A 20,060-nucleotide genomic window follows, 5' to 3' on the forward strand; every position below is an offset into this window, starting at 1 on the left:
CGTCACTTACCTGATCCCCTTGCTCCGGGTCTGATTCCAGGAGGAATCGCTTGTGTAATAAAAACGCAGCTTTTTCAGTTAAAGCTGGGCTGCAGATTTGAGAGTTGTTTGGAGCGTTTATTTATTTTTTTTTCCTCCACAAGGCTCTGCCACTGATTTCTGTGGGTAAAATTGTCACCAGTTTATTCATACTTTCTTTTCCCTACTTACTTATGAGCACCTCTTTGCAGGCAAACCCACCTAGAGTGCAACACTTCAGACAAATTTCATATTGTGTGAAATACCTGATAGCTGGGACTAGAAGAACACTCCAGCTTGTGGCCCCATTTTCTATCATAATATCAGCTATTAAGTGATAATAGGTAAGGGTTTAAGGTAATTGGCTATATCTTTTCTTGTAGTGGTATGTGCAGTATATCCTGTTTTGGGAAACACATGTTATAGAGAGCACATGGAGACAGGTTGCAAACTTAATTGTGAGTATTTTAAATCAAAATGTTTCATTTAAGAATGTTTCAGTACCAACAGAGCTGTAGCCAAAATTTCTTTTATGTATCATGCCAATTTAACATGTGCACTAAAATCTGTAAGAAGCTGGTTGGAGGATCACCCAGGAATTGTCTAAGTGAGGAACACTGTTCTCTACAGCCTCACATTCTTCTCCAGCCCTGCCCCCGACTCCAGCTTCTGGTGTGGACTGTCCAGTAACACTTGCAAAGAAACCTCATTAAGATGTCACGTTTTGTCAGCTTGTCAAGCCTTGCCTTTGTCAGGGCCTGAAGATTGAGAGTTTTGGAGTGGACCATGTTCCCAGCTGCTCACAAAAGCACGGTGCTCACCAGGCAGGGCAATAGCATCAAGCAAGCCCACAGCTCTCTGTGGAAATTCAAATCGCTTTTATTTCACACTATTTGTGCAAATGACAAGATGTTCTCATAATTAATATGGGGGGAGAACCTGTAAACTACTAAACCTGTGAACTACTACAGAACCCCTGTAAATTACTGAATTTAACAGAATATTGAAGTTGATAGCTGGGAAAGAAGTGCTTGCTCACCTTGAGGGATGAGGAACTGCAGTGACCTGAATGTTTGTACCCTTTGTTTTGCTGGCTTAGGGGAGGGTCTGAGTGTGTTCAAGCCAAGCTCCCCAAGCATCAGCACAGTTACAGTTCAGCCTCACGGTTCTATGGGTGCTCTGTTTTGAAAAATATTGTGACAAAACATGTTTGAAAAAAGGAATTGGTTTGAAGTTATTGCCATTTCTTACATATCTAGAAAAAAATAATTGTGTCAGATCAGGAAGTTCTAGATATTGTACTCTCGTGCTGTTGGATACAGGATTGATTTTGGCAAATGCTTATGATTGTGTTTTAACTTATCGGGAAAAGAAAAAGAAGATTTATTGTGCAGTTACTGTTTAACAGAACATTGAGGGAGTAGGAAGTACTGGTTACGTGTTGCAGGTATTATAAGTAACAATTACATCAGTCTAAATTCTGATTCATTAATTTCATTTTCCTTATTGCAACTGTTACTAATTTTTATTGTAATTATGCAAATTTATCATAGAAATGAGAAATATATAACTGTATCATATATATATAAAAAAAAATTTGTTGTGTGTGAACTGATTTAACAATATTTTCCTAAAAATTATTTTTGTGTTTTCTTCATGAAATTTTGAAGGCATCTTCTGCATTGCTCTACCTTTTCTTCCGTGTGCTGTTTAATCTCTGAAGAGCCAGGGGAGACTATATCAGCACCCACTGCTGTGCAAACAAAAGGAGTAATAAAATATATTCTTAAATCAGCTACCAGGGTTCAAAAATTAAGGGCAAGGGTTTGGCCAAATGACCTAATGTAGGTTTTAGAAGAAGATAAGACATAGACTCTACAGGAAGAAAGATACTCTCATCAAAGGAATGAATACTTCTGGTACTGTAGGCCTGATTCTCATTTATTGATTCACATTGATTATCAAGTTGTTTGGGTCATATATTGCCTAATGACTTGAGAACTTTTTGTTTCATACACACAGCACTCTCAAAATAAGAAACACAATTAAGGAAATAGCAACAAATAATTTTTTAAAATCCAGGGTCTGTTATGATTTGGGATAAGAAATAAAAGATATCTGGACACCATTGTCAGTGATATTCACATATGATACAAAATAGTTTTGTAAATCTATTTAATGATTATGTTTTCATTTAGTAAACAAAAAAAACCAAACAGTAAAAACAGTAGTAGCCTTGGAGGCAGAGATTGGAAGCCAAGAGACTTAATTCATAATATTTTTCAGCTTTTCTTTTAAAGTTGTTTTAAGTCCATAGAATCCTTTTTCTTTTCCAGTTTCAAGATCATTAGGGTGAATGGGTGCTTTGCATAAACCTTGAGAGCCATGTTCAAAATGTGTAGAATTAATCCTTCTCTTTGTACCTTCAACCTTCCCAACTCCAGCGCATCCCCTGTGCCCTTGTGCAGCCCTGGCAGAGCTGAGCCCGGCTCACACAATGGGAATTCCCCAGCCCTGGGACACTTCCTCATTCTTGGGGCCACCCAGGCAGCTGAAGAAAGACAATCAGCAGATCTGCCTCGTTGCTGGGTATAAATATTGTATATTTGAGAACTTCTAATTGACTGAAGGGAGAATAATCTCAGGGATGAGGTCAAGGCTGAAGGAGTCCTGGAATGTGGAGCAGCTGAAACAGATGATGTTAAGGCAAGTAAGCTCAGATTCCAGATTTTTTATGCGAAAACCCTGCGCTGCCATTTCAATTAGGAACATAATCTTGGGTTTGTTTAGGACTCCTCTGCCCCTTGTATCCCTGCTTTATACATCCACTCCTGTGATTGTGGGGCAATCAGAGCCCCCAGCAGTAATTCCACAGCATTTAACCTTCATCATACAGGTGACTACACAAAGCAGTTGTGAGTTACAAAGAAGTTCCAGATGTGTTTAAATAAAGTTGGTTACTGAGAGAAACCACTTTAAAAGCTGAGTTCCTAGGATGTATTTACACGAGTAATAAAGCCTGTAGTTAAAAGGTAGGGTAAGGTTTCAGCAGCAGTGCAGGATTTTTTGGCACTGATGCCTGTTCTTACAGCTTCACAGCAGGCCAGGAGGAAAGCCTGATCAATACAGATATGGCACTAAATAAAGACAACCAATCCAGTGCTTTATAAACTATTCATATTTTTTTCCCACCCTCTTGCTTCCTTCTTAGTCACCGTGTTCTTTAGTGTTTTTGAAAATAAAAGGTCATATTAAGCTGCAAACTGTGTTTAGTAGCACACTCTGCACCACTCTCACAAAGCAAGCAACTTCATAGTGGTAGCTGATGTTGGAAAAATGTGCTGAAATCAGTAGGTTCTCAAGAAAACCTTATCTTCTGATTATTATTTGTTACTTTTTGCTGGAGTTCTATAAGCAGAAAGCTGAAGTTAATCTTGTCTCCCCTCGTGTTTCAGACAGTCCCTTTCAAATCCCTTTGATGTCAGTGCAAAGAATCCCATTTTTAGTGGCCTTTGAACCAGATGTAGTAAAAGGGCAACTGAGCATTTGTAGGGGTTGCAACTGGGTAACTTGCTTAAAGGAGGAGAATTTGGATACTCCTTTTTGTTTTCCCCCTTTTTATTACTTTTAGTATTTATATCCCATTAAGAGTAATGTAGATACTTGGTAAACAATGAAAAGGACTAATGCCTCAGCTCTGACTGCTTCACTTTATTTAAATAAAAGCAAAGTAAAGAGGGAGCTCTGTGGCTGTTTTTCAGCCACACTAATTTAATGATTCCTGCTTGTTACAGCTATTGTGAAATTTAGGAAGGAGTTTGCATAAGATAACATATCCTGCTGTTGTAATGTACTGGAGACAGGGCTCAGATCTCTGGATAAGGAATGCTGCAGAAATCCTAAGTGTTATTATCACTACACACCACTCTCCCCAGGATCTGAACCTGACCTCCCTTCCTTGATCCAAACAATCTCTGTCCTTGTGAAAATAACAGGATTTAACAGGAAGAGAATTTTCTATAATTATTAAGTGAAACAGTTCTTTTCCTTCACATTTGTTCATGTTTGGGCATGTTACTGAACAAAGAGAATTCCATATCAAAATGGATCAATCTGAGCACTTCCAGTGTTTGTAAAGAATGGACAGGGAGCTGCCAGCAAACAAGAAGCTGGAGGTGAAAAACTGAGGAGGTTGTCTTGCCAAAAGAACTTCACACATTTAAAAATGAGCAAGGACTTGGGAGGAACAGCTTATTTCTGGAGGTGCAATGGCAGGGAAGAAAACTCAAGCACCAAAACAAATCATTTTGGGCAGAAGCCAGTCTGGAGGGTGCTGTGGAGAGGGGGGAGTGGTGTGCATGTGTAAGGGTTTGGGTCTGGCCTGGTTTTCCTTCCTCAGCAGACTGATAGGAAACTTGTGGTCAATCATTTGTAGTGTGAGTGGCGGGGGGAGTCTGCACTCCTGGGAGGAGAGGGAGGTGTAAAGATAAGCTGGAGGAAGGGGGCTTGAGACTGGGGATGTCCCCAGAGCTATGGCTGATCCTCAGGTTATTACACAAAAAGTAAAATCCATGTGCTTCTCTGGCAGCTCCTCCTTGGGAGCTCCTTTTCCTGGAGCCTGCCTGGATGCCTTGGAAGAGGCTTTTTTTGCATTTTCTGGAAAGCCAAAGGACCACAAGCCCTGAATGCACTGTCCTGCCTGGAGCAGAGCCTGCAGGGAGGGGAGCCCTGAGCTGCTGGAGGTGAGTGCTGGCCCCTGCCACTGTTGTGCCCTGGGAGCTCCTGGAACAGCAGTGCGGGGTTACTGGGGCACTTTTCCAGCTCCCTTTGAGCAGAGATGCAGCAACTTGGGTGGAATAAAAGCCCAAAGCTTGTTCTGCAAATCTTGTGGTTCATAGCCCTTCTGGCTGTGAAGAGCTTCATCTGCTAGTTCATTACAACATCTGCTGGTTTTTAATTAAGAACATGAATTTTGCAGAAAAGCTTGGCCTCTCTGGGTTCTGCTGATTCCTTTTTGCCTGGTTAAGCACTTTTGGGGCTTTTCTCTTGCTGTGGCTCTGTGATGTGACCTGCAGGTGACTGCAAGTATTAAAAATACCCTGTGTTGGAGCCTTGATAGACGGGAAAATCTATTTACAAATCCATAGGTGAGACAGTTGTTTTCTAGCAGCCAGTCTTGTTACATAATTAGGGCAGTCTGGAGCAAAGCTTAATGTAATATGTGGTGCAAAAAATGTGCACATTGATGGCAAAAAACTGATTTATTATAAAGCGAGGTTTATTGTAATATGTGGTGCAAAAAATGTGCACATTGATGGCAAAAACCTGATTTATTGTATATGATGTGCCCAGGTGGACCGGACTGTTATTGTACAGCAGTCAGAATATTGTGTGATAATAATTTATTCGCCTATATAAAAACCAAACAGGCTGGTCCTAACCACCTTTATTCTCTAGCAAATGTCCTCTTCAAATTTGTACTTCCACATTTGTAAGAGATTAATGTTTCTGGTGCTGCCTTGTATAATAAAGAAAAGTTCTGCAGCAGTTACCAGCTACTAATGAAGTTAATGACTCATTATTGCAACTTCTTGGTAAATCCAATTTTAAAAACAAATACAGGTTTGACCATTTCTTTTTTGGAACAATCCACAGCTGAGACTCATCAGTTTAGCAACAACCTTGACACCATGTTTGAATATATAACCTTTCCTCTCCCCAAGTAACTTATCTCTCACTAAGAAAAGACTTTCAGAGAGAAATAAACAAGTGTCTGCCGGTATGAACTAGTAAAGGGAAAATACAATGAAAAATGAACTTGCATTATTTAAACAGTGTGACATGACAAACTGCAAGTGCTGCTCACACCTAGCCCTCTGAGAGCAGCTTGCTTTGTTGATAAGCTTTGATTGAACCTGAACCTTTAGTTGCTGAACCTATTTTTGTGAATAAATTACATTTTGCAGTGGCATGATATTATAATTCTCCAGATTTGTTGGGATGAAATCGCACAAATGAACACAGAGACAAGGCCAAGTTGGCGTCAGTGCTGTGAGTGCCGCCAGCCCTCTGGGGTTAGTCACTCCAGTTTGGTGCAGAGGCTGAGCAGTCGCATCCCTGCAGTCCTGGAGACGCTGCCTGGGGGCTCAGGGCTGAGTGGGGCTGGGTCACACCTGCAGACCTGGTGTGCAGCTGGTGGGGGCTGCGCTGGGCTGGGTTTCACCAAGGGAGGCAAAGGAAGCTCGTGCATTGAGGTGCCTGTGCAGTGTCCCAGCCCTTCCTGCAGCGCTCAGGGTGCACAGCTGGCTTTGAGCACTCCAAACTTCCACTGAGGTGTGATTGCAGAGCAGCAAAGGGGAAATTGCAGGCAGATCCAGGTACCCAGCTGTTGTCAGCTCGAGGTGCTCTTGGTAAATACCAGATGGCACAGATACCCAAAGCAGCCCCACGTATGAAATTCATCTCTGTGGCAATGTCTTGTTTAGTCTGGTTTGTTGGAAGAACAAGAGTTGACAGCATCTTCCTTGATGGTTCAAAAGGAACAGTCCTTTCCAGAAGAGGCAGAGGGCTGCAAAGTAAACACAGGGAGTTACGAGATGAACATAAACCTAACGTAACATGGGAATTCTGAATCTATTTATCTGTTCTCATTGACATGGTTGTGCTTATTGTGGAGGGTCTTGACCTCACATTCAGCTTAAGAACACAAGCCTGGGAATAACAGCAGTGCAGAGCTTCAGGCATGGCAGGATTTCTTACATTTGGTACATCTAAGTACATGATTTACCTTCTGTGTGGCTGAAGCAGCAGGGTAGGAAGAGAGGTAGAGGGACAGTAACTGTCCATACAACCTGCATGGAAGTTCTGAATGCAGCTGATGGAGCTTTCTCATATTTCCACAACTGCATTTCAACCTCCTTTATCAGGGCTGGCAAAGCAAGTAAATCAGATTATAAGGAAAGAGTGGCTGCCAAAAGAGTGCACTCCCTGAGCTCCTAGGGGGGAACACCAGGGTATCAGCCAAAATAGGACAGGGCAGGTAGCAGTGTTTCGTGGGGAAATGGGAAAGATAATGAGGAAAAACAATAGACAAAGCATGGGGAAAAGAGAAAGTCAATTAACTCACATTTCACAGAAGTATCTTTTTTATTATAAAGAAAGCAGAAACGAACAGGAAGAGGAATAAACAAAAAGATACAACAGGATATTAGTAGGGGATGTAGAGAAAAGAAATAAAGAAACATGGTAAAGGAAGAAAATGAGATGTTAATCTCTGGCCAAGGGTAAAGTTTATCCCTCCAGCAGCATAGCTGGGGGTTTGCTTCTCTTTTTTGCCTCTGAGTGCTTCTTTAAAGCAAAGAGCTAAGCAGGCACCAGGTTGTTTAGAGTGGTTGCCTGTCATTTGAGCTTCCCAAGTACGCTGTTGTTTCCCTGTCTAAAATTCTTCAGCTGCAAACATTGTCAGGCCTCTAACAACATGGTTGTGTTGTTAGAGGCTTGGAGAAAATAGACAGTCTGGGATCACTTCTTATTAAAGTATTACTTTTCATGTATTTTAGAAAATACATTGTGGCAAGCATCGAAAAGAATATTGAGGCAAATTAGGAAAAAAAAAGGCAAGTTCAAAAAGCTGTTTCATTCTTTGAAGGACTTGATGAGGGAGGGGGTAAAGGAGAACTGGAATCTGTACAACTCCAAGAGGCTGGCTGCATTCCTTTGTCAGTATTTTTATTGACTCTCACTTCCAAAGAAACAATGATGCTTCAAGCTGTTCTCTGCAGCCTGGATATACCTTGCTGACCTAAGGAGGCACAATGCACCACAGCTGTTAGCAAGGGTCCTGTGTGGTGTTTGAACTGGAACAAAAGAGCTGGGATCATACTTCTCTCACTCTGAAGTCCAATTGTTTCCATGCCTTTCCAGTTTTGAGTAACAGCATTTCACACATTAGAAAGGCCATAATGTAATTTATTATCCCTAGCTCTGGGGTAATTTATTATTGTTTTGACATTTTTCATTTTACTGTTTTATCTTTTCTCAGTCAAGGAATAGAGGAGTAGGAGTCAGAGTTTCTGCTTTTGATATTTGTAAATTTGCCAGCAAAGTTTAACTTAATGTGTGTATGAGTTAAAGTCAGACTGGTAGTGACTCTATAATGACAGAGAGCTGAAGAGAACACAGGACTTGTATTCACCTTGGGATCAGTCAGAATCTGCAGGCAAGGATCTTACATGTCCATCATTGCCATAATAGTGACAGGCAGAAAATCACTGACTGCAGGGCAGCTGCAAAAAGCAATGAGGATTATTATAGGTTCCACTTAAATAAGCATAAATATGAATTAAATAATGATTATCAGCTTTTCCACTAAATCTCATAGATGCCTGACCAGCTAGAGTGTTATTCAGGTACCTTGATTTGCTTTTAGTTACTCTGAGAAAAGATGCATGAGTTATTAATGAATTGTAATCACTCCTTTCAAATAGTTTCTATCTTGAGTTCTGAAAATGCACTGAGGCCTTAAAATTTGCAGAATACAACAAAGAAAGGTAAAAACAGTGGAAATGAGAACAAGGAGATGTGAGCAAGCAAAGATTGTTACACAGCTGGAAACTGGCCACCCAAGAAGATCTGGCAGAGAAATTAAAGTATTAATAGCATTATTAATCTACTGAGTTTTACTGCCAGTAAAATAAGTAGAGAAAGCAAGATCAAGGAGAAGTTATGAGGCAGCAACACAAATAAAGTAACAAATTTACAGTTCTCAGGGGTATTGAGATTGTGGTTCCTGTTACCAAACTGTGAGAGTACACAAGGACAGCAGCTGTGCCACATGTCCAGATACTGCAGTTCGCAGTGGGATAAAGGGCATGACACTGTTTAAACTCTGTGCTCTTCTCATATGTGGTAAATCCTCCATGATTATTTACTACAGAGGCCAATTTTCATGGGGTTGAGGGGAGGGGTTGAATGCTGAGTTAATTAATGCATTTCTACTCTCACTCTGCAGAGTTCTGGCACTGTGGCACTGGGCCACTGGGACTTGTGTCTGTTTTGCCAAAACCCAAAAGTTGTTTGCCTGGTGTTCTGGAGAGATTTTCTTTCAGACAAACAGCTCCTGTGATTTCTGAGACTGGCACTCATGAGCAGGCTGGGTCACAGTTCACACTGTTTGGAAGAGCTGCATCTTTCCAGTCCATCACCACTCAAGGCAATGCCACACCAGGCGCTGGGGCCTCCATTGTGCTTCCAGCCTGTGTTTCACAGCAGTGCCTTGGCAGGAACATGTTAAGCTGTAATTAAAGGAGCATGTTTTATTTCTGTGAAGAAAATTGTGCTCTGAGCCTGAGGTTTTCTATTAAAATTCAGGCTTATTTACCAGTTTTCAGTGAAAAACTTTATTCGCTTTTTTATTTAGTTATTCTTGCCTTCCTGACAGTCACCGTGACTCCACGCAATGATTCTATGTCAAATTTTTCAGTATAGGCTTTTTGCAGCTAAAGAACATGCTCTATGAGCATTTGGCCTCCCTGAAAATGACATGGAGCTATTCTATTTTTTATTTTATTTTAATGTTTGGTTTGTGGCATCAACTTAAAGGGCCAAAAGAGAAAGATGTGTTTGTTTGATCCAACACATATGCATAAGAAGTGGTTGCTACTTTCCTCTGTTCTGACTGTTCCTGGTCAAGACAGGTTTAAATAGTTGGAAAACTGAAAGTCAGATAGTTTAGAAAAGATTGTCTAAACCAGGGAATTCCCCAGGCTATTCCACATTAGCTGGTTTAGGAAAGGAGAGAAGAAAAAACCCAACACATTGGAGATTCCAGAGCCTCTTAGAGATTAGGGCTGCTATGGATGGATTGAGAACAGATGCACATTTCAGGCCAAAGGCCCAAGTAAATACAATATCTGGGACAATAACTTCAACACATAAGACTAATAAAATATCATATCTGCAGGGGAGAAAAAAAACATGTATTTTTTAAATAAACAGATGAGCCCTATCAAGAAAGCATGTATAGATAGAATTTCCCAGAAGTGTGAAAGGCAGACTATGAAAAAACTATTGGGAAGAAGAGAATAAAAACAGATCAGCAGGAAAACCGAAACTCCATCCATTAACTGTCAGAGAACCATCACTCCCTTTGTGATTCCTCAGAAGCACAGGAAGACACAGAGCTTCCCTCTGCTGCTTCAACTTCTTTCCTCTTAGGAAAGCAGTTTGTTAGTTTAGTTTGAAAATTCACATCTGTTTTATACAAACTCCATGAGTATTTTAAACCTCAGCTATAAATGCTGTTAAGACACCATTTGCTGCTCACAGGATGGTTTATGATTGGGATCACGTACTCCCTTCTCGAATCAGGAAATTAAGCCAGGAATCCCTATCTTGATAATTATCTCTGAAATCAGTGATAAACTGAGTCTCATCTTCTGTGAGCTGGGCTCTGCCAAGGGTTCCAGGCTGCTGGTCCCTCCCAGACGCTCCATGAGCTCAGGAATGTGCTGGGAATCCAAAGGTACCAGCCTCGAGAGGCAGGGAGAGCTTTGGCACTACAGGTTTATTTTTTTAGCTTGTCTGTTTGTAAGTAATTTGTTTGTTTTCAAAATCTTCCTACTTCCCCTTCGCCAAACTAACTTAAACCCAAGCAAGCATCCTGTTTAAAAGTAAATAAATAAACAAAAAAATCTAGCTATGTAATCAAATCTCAAGTATGTTACTTATGTAAGTGATCTGAACTAAGTCAGCATGAAAAATCCAGAGTTTGGGCATTTTATACCAGTATGTTCTAGGTTTTGATTTTTGGAAGACTTTTTTCTTGGTTTATTGTAGACTCCTTTGAAAGACAGCTGCTGTACAGGGACAGAGGATGTTGAGGTCTTTTCTAATCTCCTTCCAACACTGCAGAGCCCTGGTTCTGGGACTGTATTCAGACTTTCTTCTCTTTCTTTCTCCTGGGGTTACTCAGGATCTCTTGGGTCTATAAAGTCCAGGGTACTTTATTTACCCTTCAGAAACTGAAGATTTGGCAATACAGGAAACTGAACCAAACCTTTTAGGTTGGTTTAATCCTGATAGATATTTTCCATGATGATTTAGGAGGCCACCATATCTTTGATTCATAGGTGCCACTGAAGAGATGCTGATAATTCCCCACCTTGAAGAACCATATCTTAAATCAGCCAAAAAGTTGAAAGAAGCTGCATCTTGCATAAGCTTTATTGCCCTGGCTCATTGGTATTTTGAAAAATGACTGTTTTGTCCAAGCTGGATGATTGGAGTTAAACTTCAGTGGTCTTACAGAATGAAACCTCTGTCTTTGGGGCATTTGAAATGCATGGTTGGTTTTATTTTCCTCTGATTTTTTTTATGCTGGCTGTATTTACATTTTATGCCCAGATGGTTTTCTTTAACTTTTTAGTATAACTTACATGTAACATCTTGCAAAAGCTTTGTTTTCTTGATTTATGCCTCTGTGTTTGAATAGTTTGAAAACTTTGTTAGGGCACCTAATGGGGAAACTGCTTCTTTAGCACTGTGAATGGCTGTTCTCTGTCAACAGAGAGCTGGAAACTTGTGGTTTGTGTGTGTTGTTGGACAGGATTACAGTCATGTCATGCTGGGGGTTTAGATTTTATCCTTGAAGAAGCCTAAAACCTTTACTTTCAATTGAAAGGGTTCTTTCTTAGCACATTAATAGCTCTGAAATCAAAAATCAAGTAAGCAATTTATATTTTTCATAAGGAAACAGATTCTTCCCCTGTAGTTAAATGCCTCAGGAGATGCCAAGATCTGTACGAAAAAGATAAAGATCAAACCTATGAGCTGATAGGTGTAACATTAACTATTCATGAAAGGAAAATCCAGCTTTAGGTAGAACTAAATAGCTCATTGAGTAGATAAAAAGCCTGTAAATACCACTGGCTATAACCACCTTGTATACAGGATTATCTGAAACAAAGGTTTGTAAAGAATTATTAATAGAAAATTCTAAAATTACTCTGCAATCTGATGTGCAAGTCAGATGTTCTGCATTGCAAGAGATAATTCTGTTCTATGAGTAAAAGCACCTGTTTTGTGATGGCAGCCCAAAAACCAAGGATGTACAATCCAGAAATCCATGGTGTTAAATTGAACTGGCAGCTGAGGGTGTTCTCCAAACAGAGGAACGGAGGTTTTCTCTCTTCTGCATCTGGGAAGGGCCTGAGGGCTTTTGAGATTGCTTGAAAGATTAAGTAAAATTGTGAATGAAATTATGCAGCTGGCACAAGGAATTGATTTCTTATCAATTATGACTATGCCAGTTATAAAGTGGATTAGCTGCAGTGATTAACAAGTATTTCTGTTCCATTGTTGAACAAAATGAACTAGAAATGTTCACCAGCTGTGGAGTGCTCTCAAAAGCTGCCGTTGCCAGAGTTCCATTTCTTTTAGGGCAAAGAAGAGTAGAAAAGCATCTTGTTTTTGAATAATGTGAATGTAGTAGAAATTAGGCCAGGTATATCAAATTTACTGTAAATTTGCCACCTGAAATGCTGAAGTCTGAGTTGCATTAGTAAAATGAAAATATTGGCAGTTTCACCTTTCCAACTCACTGTGAGCTTTTCATAGAGGAAGGACTTCTGTGCAGTACCAAGGAGATGAGAACTGTTCCCTCCTTTCAGTCTGAAAATCTTTCCACACACATTTGCTTGCAGCTCACAGCCCCTTCGGCCAGAGCCTAGAGGAAAATAGAATTCATTAAATTGGTTAAATTCATTGAGTTAGTAAAATGTCTTTAGAAAAGTTGGTAACAGGAGTTTTCACTAAATCAGGATTTGGAAGTTTTGTAAACCTGCTCTCTGCATTCATCTCCAGCACCAGCACATGCCAGCACTAGGAACAACCTGAGGCATGATGGGATCTGCAGCTTTGAGTGGAAGAACAAGTCTTATTTCATTGACCACAACCTTTGTGCTTGCCAGAGTCACACAGCCCTGCAGACCAGCAGGGTTAAAGTATGAATTTTTATGAATCAATCTTATGATCAATTAATTTAGTTGGAGAATTCAAATCCTTTTAGTCTGTTAAAAAACTATTAGGATTTCATTGCTTTTAGGACTTCTTTACATTCCTGGGTTTTTTGAAGAATAGCACATGATTTCTCACAACAGCAGAAAAAACGGCTAAGGATCCCTTGAAGCCATTTACTGTGCTCTGTATTATTTTTTTTTATTTTGGAGTTGATTGTGTTTGATGCAGGCTTGTGGTCTGTTTTAAGTTGTGCTGTACTATGAAACCTTTGTCTCCCAAATGATGTTAATTCTCCCTGCATCCCATAATTGTGATTTCTCACTTGGGGGGAAGGGAGAGTACCTGTGAACACATTCCAGTTCTGTAAGGCTCCCCTCAGGAACTCTGCTGGAATGCCAGCCCTGAGCCTTCCTAGAAGAATGTGGGATGAATTTAACTTTTCAGGGGGAAAAGATATTTAAAGCAATACAAGCTATGTAAAGAATTAGGGGATTGTCAACTAAATAGTTTTGGGATTGTCAACTAAATAGTTTTGTGTTGACTCCAGCTCTCTTATTGTCACACAGTGATCAAGGGGGGATATTCATGTGAGGACACGTGAAAAAATGGCTCTGTCCCTTTGTATATCTATGGGGCTTTTTTAGACTTGGCCTTACTGCAACATAGTTACTGTTGCTGCAGTCCAATCTGGAATCTTTCCATCAGAAATGCTATTTTGATCACTGACTTCTAAATGATCCATATCTCATTGTTCTGAAATTTGTCACATCCAGAGCTTGTGAGGCGAAGTAAATCCCATTTAATTTTAGATCGATTCTTTGCTATGCTAAACTCCAGATTTGGTTTTGTTTTGCCTTAAGATTTCTATCAATTTCTGAAGCCAGAAACATCAGGGAGTTGCAGGGGTGGGTGGCGCAGTCACCTGAATGGCTCAAGTGACCTGGTGTGGGGTGTGTGCCTTGCTGCAGGCTGGGACAGGCTGTGTTCCCCACAGACAATGGCAGCAGTGCAGGCAGGTGCCCTGGAGCCTCCCTGTAGGAATCCATGGCAGGCGGAGTTTGCACCCCTGAACTGTCAATTCCAGCTGCACTGGACACCCCGAGGGGACAGCAAACTGCTCCTGCCAAAGGGATTGAGGAAGGTGCACGAGGAGTGACACTTGTGGCACCAGTTCATGTTAAAGGTCCAGCATGTCCAGAACAGAACTGGTGGTCTTTAACTACTCATTTAACCCTAAGCAAGACCTGGAAGATGCTTGGCCACGTATTGGTACCCAGCAATAGGACTGTGCTGGTTTCAGCATCCCAGGGATATCCAGAGCTTTCAGCATCCTCAAAGGCCACTGTGATGACATGACAGGGGAGGGAAGGTGTCCCCTCCCTCGGGAAGGTGCGGCAGGGATCCCCTCCCCGGCTGGGGACAGGTTGGGGCTGTAATTGTTGGTGGTTCCCGCAGGTGGCTCCCGCAGCAGCTCCTCTGTCACACCGCGGTGTGTGCCACCTTCCAAAGGGCAGCCACAGAAACCTCAGCCCGCTTCCCAAGGGAGAGCCAGCACCCAGGGAACCCCAGGGAACACGCACTGCAGGGAGGGTGTTGCAGCTTCAAGAAGCCCACCAACTCTGAGAGCAAATTAATGCACTCTGTGACCAGCAACTGGTAAATTTATCTAACAGGAGCGGCTGAGGGAGCTGGGGGGGCTCAGCCTGGAGAAAAGGAGATTCAAGGGGGACCTTTGGCTCTCCACAACTCCCTGACAAGGAGGGTGCAGTGAGCTGGGGGTTGGTCTCTTCTCCCAGGTAACAAATGCCAGGGCAGGAGCAAATGACCTCAAGTTGCATCAGGGAAAGTTTAGATGGGAGCTCAGGAAAAATTTCTGCACTGAAAGAGTTGTCAAGCTTGCCAAGTTGTTGAATAGACTACCCAGGAGAGTAGTGGAGTCACCATCCCTAGAAATGTGCAAAAAATGTGTGGGTATGGCACTTGAGGAGATGGTTTAGTGGTGAACAAGGTGGTGGTGCTGGGTTGATCGTTGATGACCTTAGACAGCTTTTCCAACCTTAAGGGTTCTGGGATTCTCTGATTCTATATAACTATTGTCAGATCTATCCTAGAAATTCTCTCTTGGTCCTATTGTCCAGGAGGCAAGGATAAGATTTCTCTTTTTCTGGCCCCATTTTTTGCAGAGTCATTGTAATTAAACCAAGAATGGTGAGGGTGTTTTGCTTAGAGGAGCTCTTCTTACACAATGTGTTCTTGATGAACACAAAAGGAAACATCTGGTAGACAGAGCACATAGGCAATGCAACCTCATTTTATAACTGATCCTGCATGGATGAATTTTCATAATGCATTAGTCACTACTGTGTGAATTAAGGTGGGGAGAAACAATGGATGTGGGCACAGAAAAGATGAGCACAGATGTTGTGATGATTCCATGGATGACAGGGGTATCCAGGGGAAGAACTGCCTGATGGCTTTCTCTGAAGACCTCCTGTGTGTAATTGTTCTGTACAGTGAGTAGCTCTGTTCTAACTTCTGTTAAATTTCCCAGAGGACCTCCTCTGGTTATTTAGAAGATGTTACTGCAGTGGAACATTCTCTGGCTGTATTTTCCTTCTTTGTACTTAAATCTTACAGGACATATTGTTTCCCCAAAATGTTTTACCAATTCCTTTCCTTCCTAAAGGGAATTCTTCCTCTGATCATTTCTAAGCAAATCCTTTATATCATATGTTACAATCAAGCTTTCCTCCTGGTTCTATTGGTAGACTGCCACTGAATTTAACTGGACCACATTGGTGTAATTGAGAGCAGAAGATTGGTTCCTTTAATGTTTCTGCACAAGCAATCTGTTTCTCCGATCAGGATTTTTTTCACTGCTTGGAATTTCTTCAGATTTGTCAACATCTTCAGGGTAAGGAGGTTCTTCCAGTTCTAATACCACCTGAATTCTTTTTGAAGCACAGAACATGTTTCCACAGGCATGCTATTAATTATGGATATTTCCCTAATTCCACTTCTGTGAATATTGTCCAACAGTTCACATCTGCCTATCCACATCTGGTACAAATAAAAAAAGGTTTGGTGTTTTCCATATCAAACATGTAATAATGACCATTTTGCTTTTGTTCTTATTTTTAAATCAAAGTTTGTAAATCCTTTTTCACATAATCTCTTAAGTCTTATAATATTGGGCAGGATAAGGCAGGTTTTTTATGCCTTACTTTGCTGTATTCACTTTCTTGCTTCTGGACAAAAAATGATTTGAGGTCTGAGACTTTTGTATAATTTTCCTTTTCAACATTTTCTCAATTTGGAGCTAAAATAACCCATAAATAACTAGAACTAAAAAAGTTGTACAAAACTTTTTCATAACTGGGATGAGTTGGAACACCAAGCACTCAGGGGCTGCAGGGACTGTGATAGCTTTTTGTGTCTTTCCATTTGAGGAGCTCAATGCAAATGATTCCCTGTGAGCAAAGGGAGCATTAAGAGGCATTGTGGAGCTAATGGTCGAATTACTTTTTTTTAAGGAGTGTAATTTTACCTGTTCCTCCTCCCAGCCAAGACACAAACGTGTATGTGCACAGAACCCTCTGAACTGCTGCTTGTGCCAATCTCCTAATTGCATTTGTACTTACAAGTTTGGAGATTTGAGGTAACTGTTACAGTCCTGGCTCAGCTTCCCAGGGAAGTATTGCTCTTCTCAGACTGTGGTTTCCTAACACAGGTGGGAACAACCCTGGCTCCCTTTTCCCCATGTAGGTGCTCACCTCAGTAGCTGCCAAAGCATGTTACGGAAATCAATTTTGATTTTTTTTTTCTTTGTATTAACCATTTTGATGGAGGAGGAAATCTCTGTAATGGCTTCTTTTTACAGAGGAGAAAGGACAGCAGCTCAGCTGAGTGAGCCTGTCACGCTCTCAGCTGTGTGTTTGAGACAGAATGTTTCATTTGGGCATGTGCAATGACATAAGGGGGTTTTCAAGAAAAATCTGACTCTCAAGAATGATAAATCATAGATTTTTAGATACGAACACTGATTATGGCTCTATTAGTGTAAAAAGAGTGGGGAGGGCTGTTGATGTGACCTAAATTTTGCCCAGTGAATACCTCTGTAATGTGTAGGAGGCTTTGCTTTGCGGAGGTTAAGTGTAAAGCAGGAAGTGTAATTGAAGGCTGACTCCATCAAGGCTTAGCTGTCAGTGCTGCTCCAGAACGTCTGACCTGAGCAGCAGAACCTGAGTGGCCGTCACAGTCAGCTGGAAAACAAGACCACAGGAGGTTATGAAACAGCTCCCATGGCTCTCATCCAATCCCTCCTTTTGTTAATGGCATAAGAATCTTTGAAAAGAATCAGTCTAATATATCCCAACTAGCTCACTCTGAAGCACTTCCAGTCCTGGCTGGATTCAGAACATGCTCCTGGTGCTGTACTCAGCACTGCTTGTTCTGTCAATCAGTGAATCAAAAACATGAGGCAGATGCACGTGCACAAACCTTGTGGTGCTTAAAAAATGGATTAGAGATTAATGAATTGACTCTATTAGAATCACCTTGCTTAGCACTGGGCTTTGAGCCCTGACAGTCATTAGGGACTGGTAATGAGACTTTTATAGAGAGGATTTTAAAATAGTCTGTACACCCATGGTACAAAACTTCTCTTTGACTACTTTGCAAAGCACCCACAAATTTGTTCAAGTGAGTTCACCCCTTGTTTAACTGGCTCTTGCCCCTCTAAGCCTCAGACATTACACAAATTCAGAACATTTTCAGGCAGTTGTCATGAGTAGTCAATAGGTACCTTGATTGTGAGAAAGAAAACCACTTTTTTATGTTTAAGTACTTAAGAGGATGGCTTATAACCAAACTGTGGTAACATTACAGCTCCCTGGAAGACACAGCCTCTAAGTACTTCTACGTGACATTTATCCAGTTCCACCAGGACACTTTAAATCAGCTGTAAAAAATCTCAAAGTATCTTAAAGTCCAAAAAAAACCCCACTATTGACCCTTTCATCCATGTGACTCATGGAATGCTGATAGTAAATGAAAAATAGAGGCCAGAAGTCTTAATCTGTGGCCATAATACCAAACAAATCCTTAAGGTAAAATTAATGTTTTAACAAAGCAACTTATCAACAGGAAAACTAATTCAATATCAGCACTGATGAATGGGAACAAATTTGGTGATGCAAATAAAACCTAGGCAGGATCCAAAACCAGGTTTAGGTGTGTACTGCTCCCTGTGTGTGTCAGAGGGCATATACTGAAGCACTAAACCTATTAGGAATTGTGTTTTGGGGAAGATGTTGACAAACAAGATTTTATGGGTAAAAATAGGACTGGAAAGAAAGTCTCTTCCAGCCCTAAATAACATGATGCTGTATTGGGTTTGTGTGGCAAGGTTTTGGCAGTGGGGGGCTGCAGGGGTGGCTTCTGTGAAAAGCTGCTGGAAGTTTCCCCTACAGAGCCAGTTCAAGCAGCTCCAAGCCAGAACTTTTATTCAAGGTTTATCTTTGTATTTGCTGGGGATTTCAGACTTGCTCTGGTTGGTTCTCACCCACCTTTGTGTAACAGTTGGGGTTTGCCAGGCAGATCAGTGAAGTATCAAGATTTAATAGATCTACTAAAAAAATCTAAACAATAAGAAAAAATATGTTCCCAGTTAAAGAGGCAAAATCTGAAATATCCTCTAATTTGCATCTGCCTGGGTAGATGTAGGTGTTGAATATAGACCTAATTAGTAATCAGCATTCCTTATTAATTTGCTTCCTTCACTGGAAGGAGGATAAAGTTGATGAGGTGCATTCATGTGCAAAGGAATTTCAGCCTTGCTTATAGCAAAGAGATGATCCATCAGAACTGCTGCTGGCTTTGGAGGAGAAGGAAACAGATTTTTCCCTCTGTGCCTGGTGCCCTCCTGTGGTTTCTGTGATCAGTTACTTGGGAGTGAATTAAACACATCAGTGGCTGATTCTTGTGCTGTGTAAAAGCCACAGAAGAGTTTGCCTGTTTAGTCTTTTTTGTGAGTACAGTGTGTTCTGGAAAGCTGCAATACAGTTTTCCACACAGCCAGTTGGATTTGGATGTGCAGACTCCCTGAGTTCCCTAACTTAGACCAAGACCATTTCTCCCAGTCATCACACACTGGTGAGCCTGACTCAGACCTGACTCAGACCTGGCTGCTCCAAGGGCTGTTGTGGCTAAAAGGATTTGAGCTGGAGTCACTGCCTTCTGCAGTGATCCTGTTAAAATGCCACCATGGATATAGTGGCACTTGTAAAGAACTAATGTTAGGTCAAATTGTTACACAAGTTAGGGAACTAAAATGTCAAGGATAACTTCTGTCAGAAAATGGAGTTTAAAATTTACTTTCCCAGCTACCTCAACCTTGTCCCATTTTTGTTCCAGCTACAGCTGCAGAATGACATAGAAATTTCTGTTCTTCATGCTGTAAAATCTATGCAGGATAAAAGTTTCTTTGCACAACAATTCTGACTCTGTCATTAAACTATTTCTGACCTAGAAATTCCACTTGAAAATACATCATTTAGCCACAAACATTAAGCAAATAAAATCTTGTACAGAATATTCCTTACATGTCCATGTATTATAATAATTAGATCTTGCACAGGCAAGAGGTGAAAATTGTTGCTGTGGAGGTGCTGGTGGGGTTTGGGGCAATGATTTTTGTGCTTTCTAAAGGTGCTTGGCCAACAGCATTGCTGGGAACACTGATCTGGGGATCTCTATAAGCTTTGTGTTTCTTCTCCTGGTTTTCCTACAAATTCAGAATCCAGCTGTAGCTTTGAGTGATTCCATAAGAAAAAAAAGCTTCAGAACTTTGAATTGTTCAGTATTGATGGTTCCTCCCTTTCTTTTCCTCTTTTTCTTCCCAAATTCTATTTGTATACTTCATTGAATTCACATTATTTAAATTCATTTTACCTGGGAGTCATCCCAACACCCCAATACCTACCAGTCTGTGAGTACAAATACTGAACAAGATAAAGAATAAATGT

At 41.0% G+C, this 20,060-nt stretch overlaps 1 long non-coding RNA gene across 3 annotated transcripts in view; it reads left to right on the forward strand.

Annotated features, from left to right (window-relative positions):
- Positions 1-20,060, forward strand: part of LOC141731108 (uncharacterized) — a 103,810-nt gene that overhangs the window by 50,489 nt on the left and 33,261 nt on the right. For all 3 annotated transcript variants that reach the window (XR_012583030.1, XR_012583031.1, XR_012583029.1), the window contains one exon: positions 4,607-4,760. This is a non-coding gene — a long non-coding RNA (uncharacterized LOC141731108). The remainder of the gene's footprint in view (positions 1-4,606; positions 4,761-20,060) is intronic.

Source organism: Zonotrichia albicollis, chromosome 17 (assembly GCF_047830755.1).
Source record: "Zonotrichia albicollis isolate bZonAlb1 chromosome 17, bZonAlb1.hap1, whole genome shotgun sequence".
In the NCBI taxonomy this organism is placed as follows: Eukaryota; Metazoa; Chordata; class Aves; order Passeriformes; family Passerellidae; genus Zonotrichia; species Zonotrichia albicollis.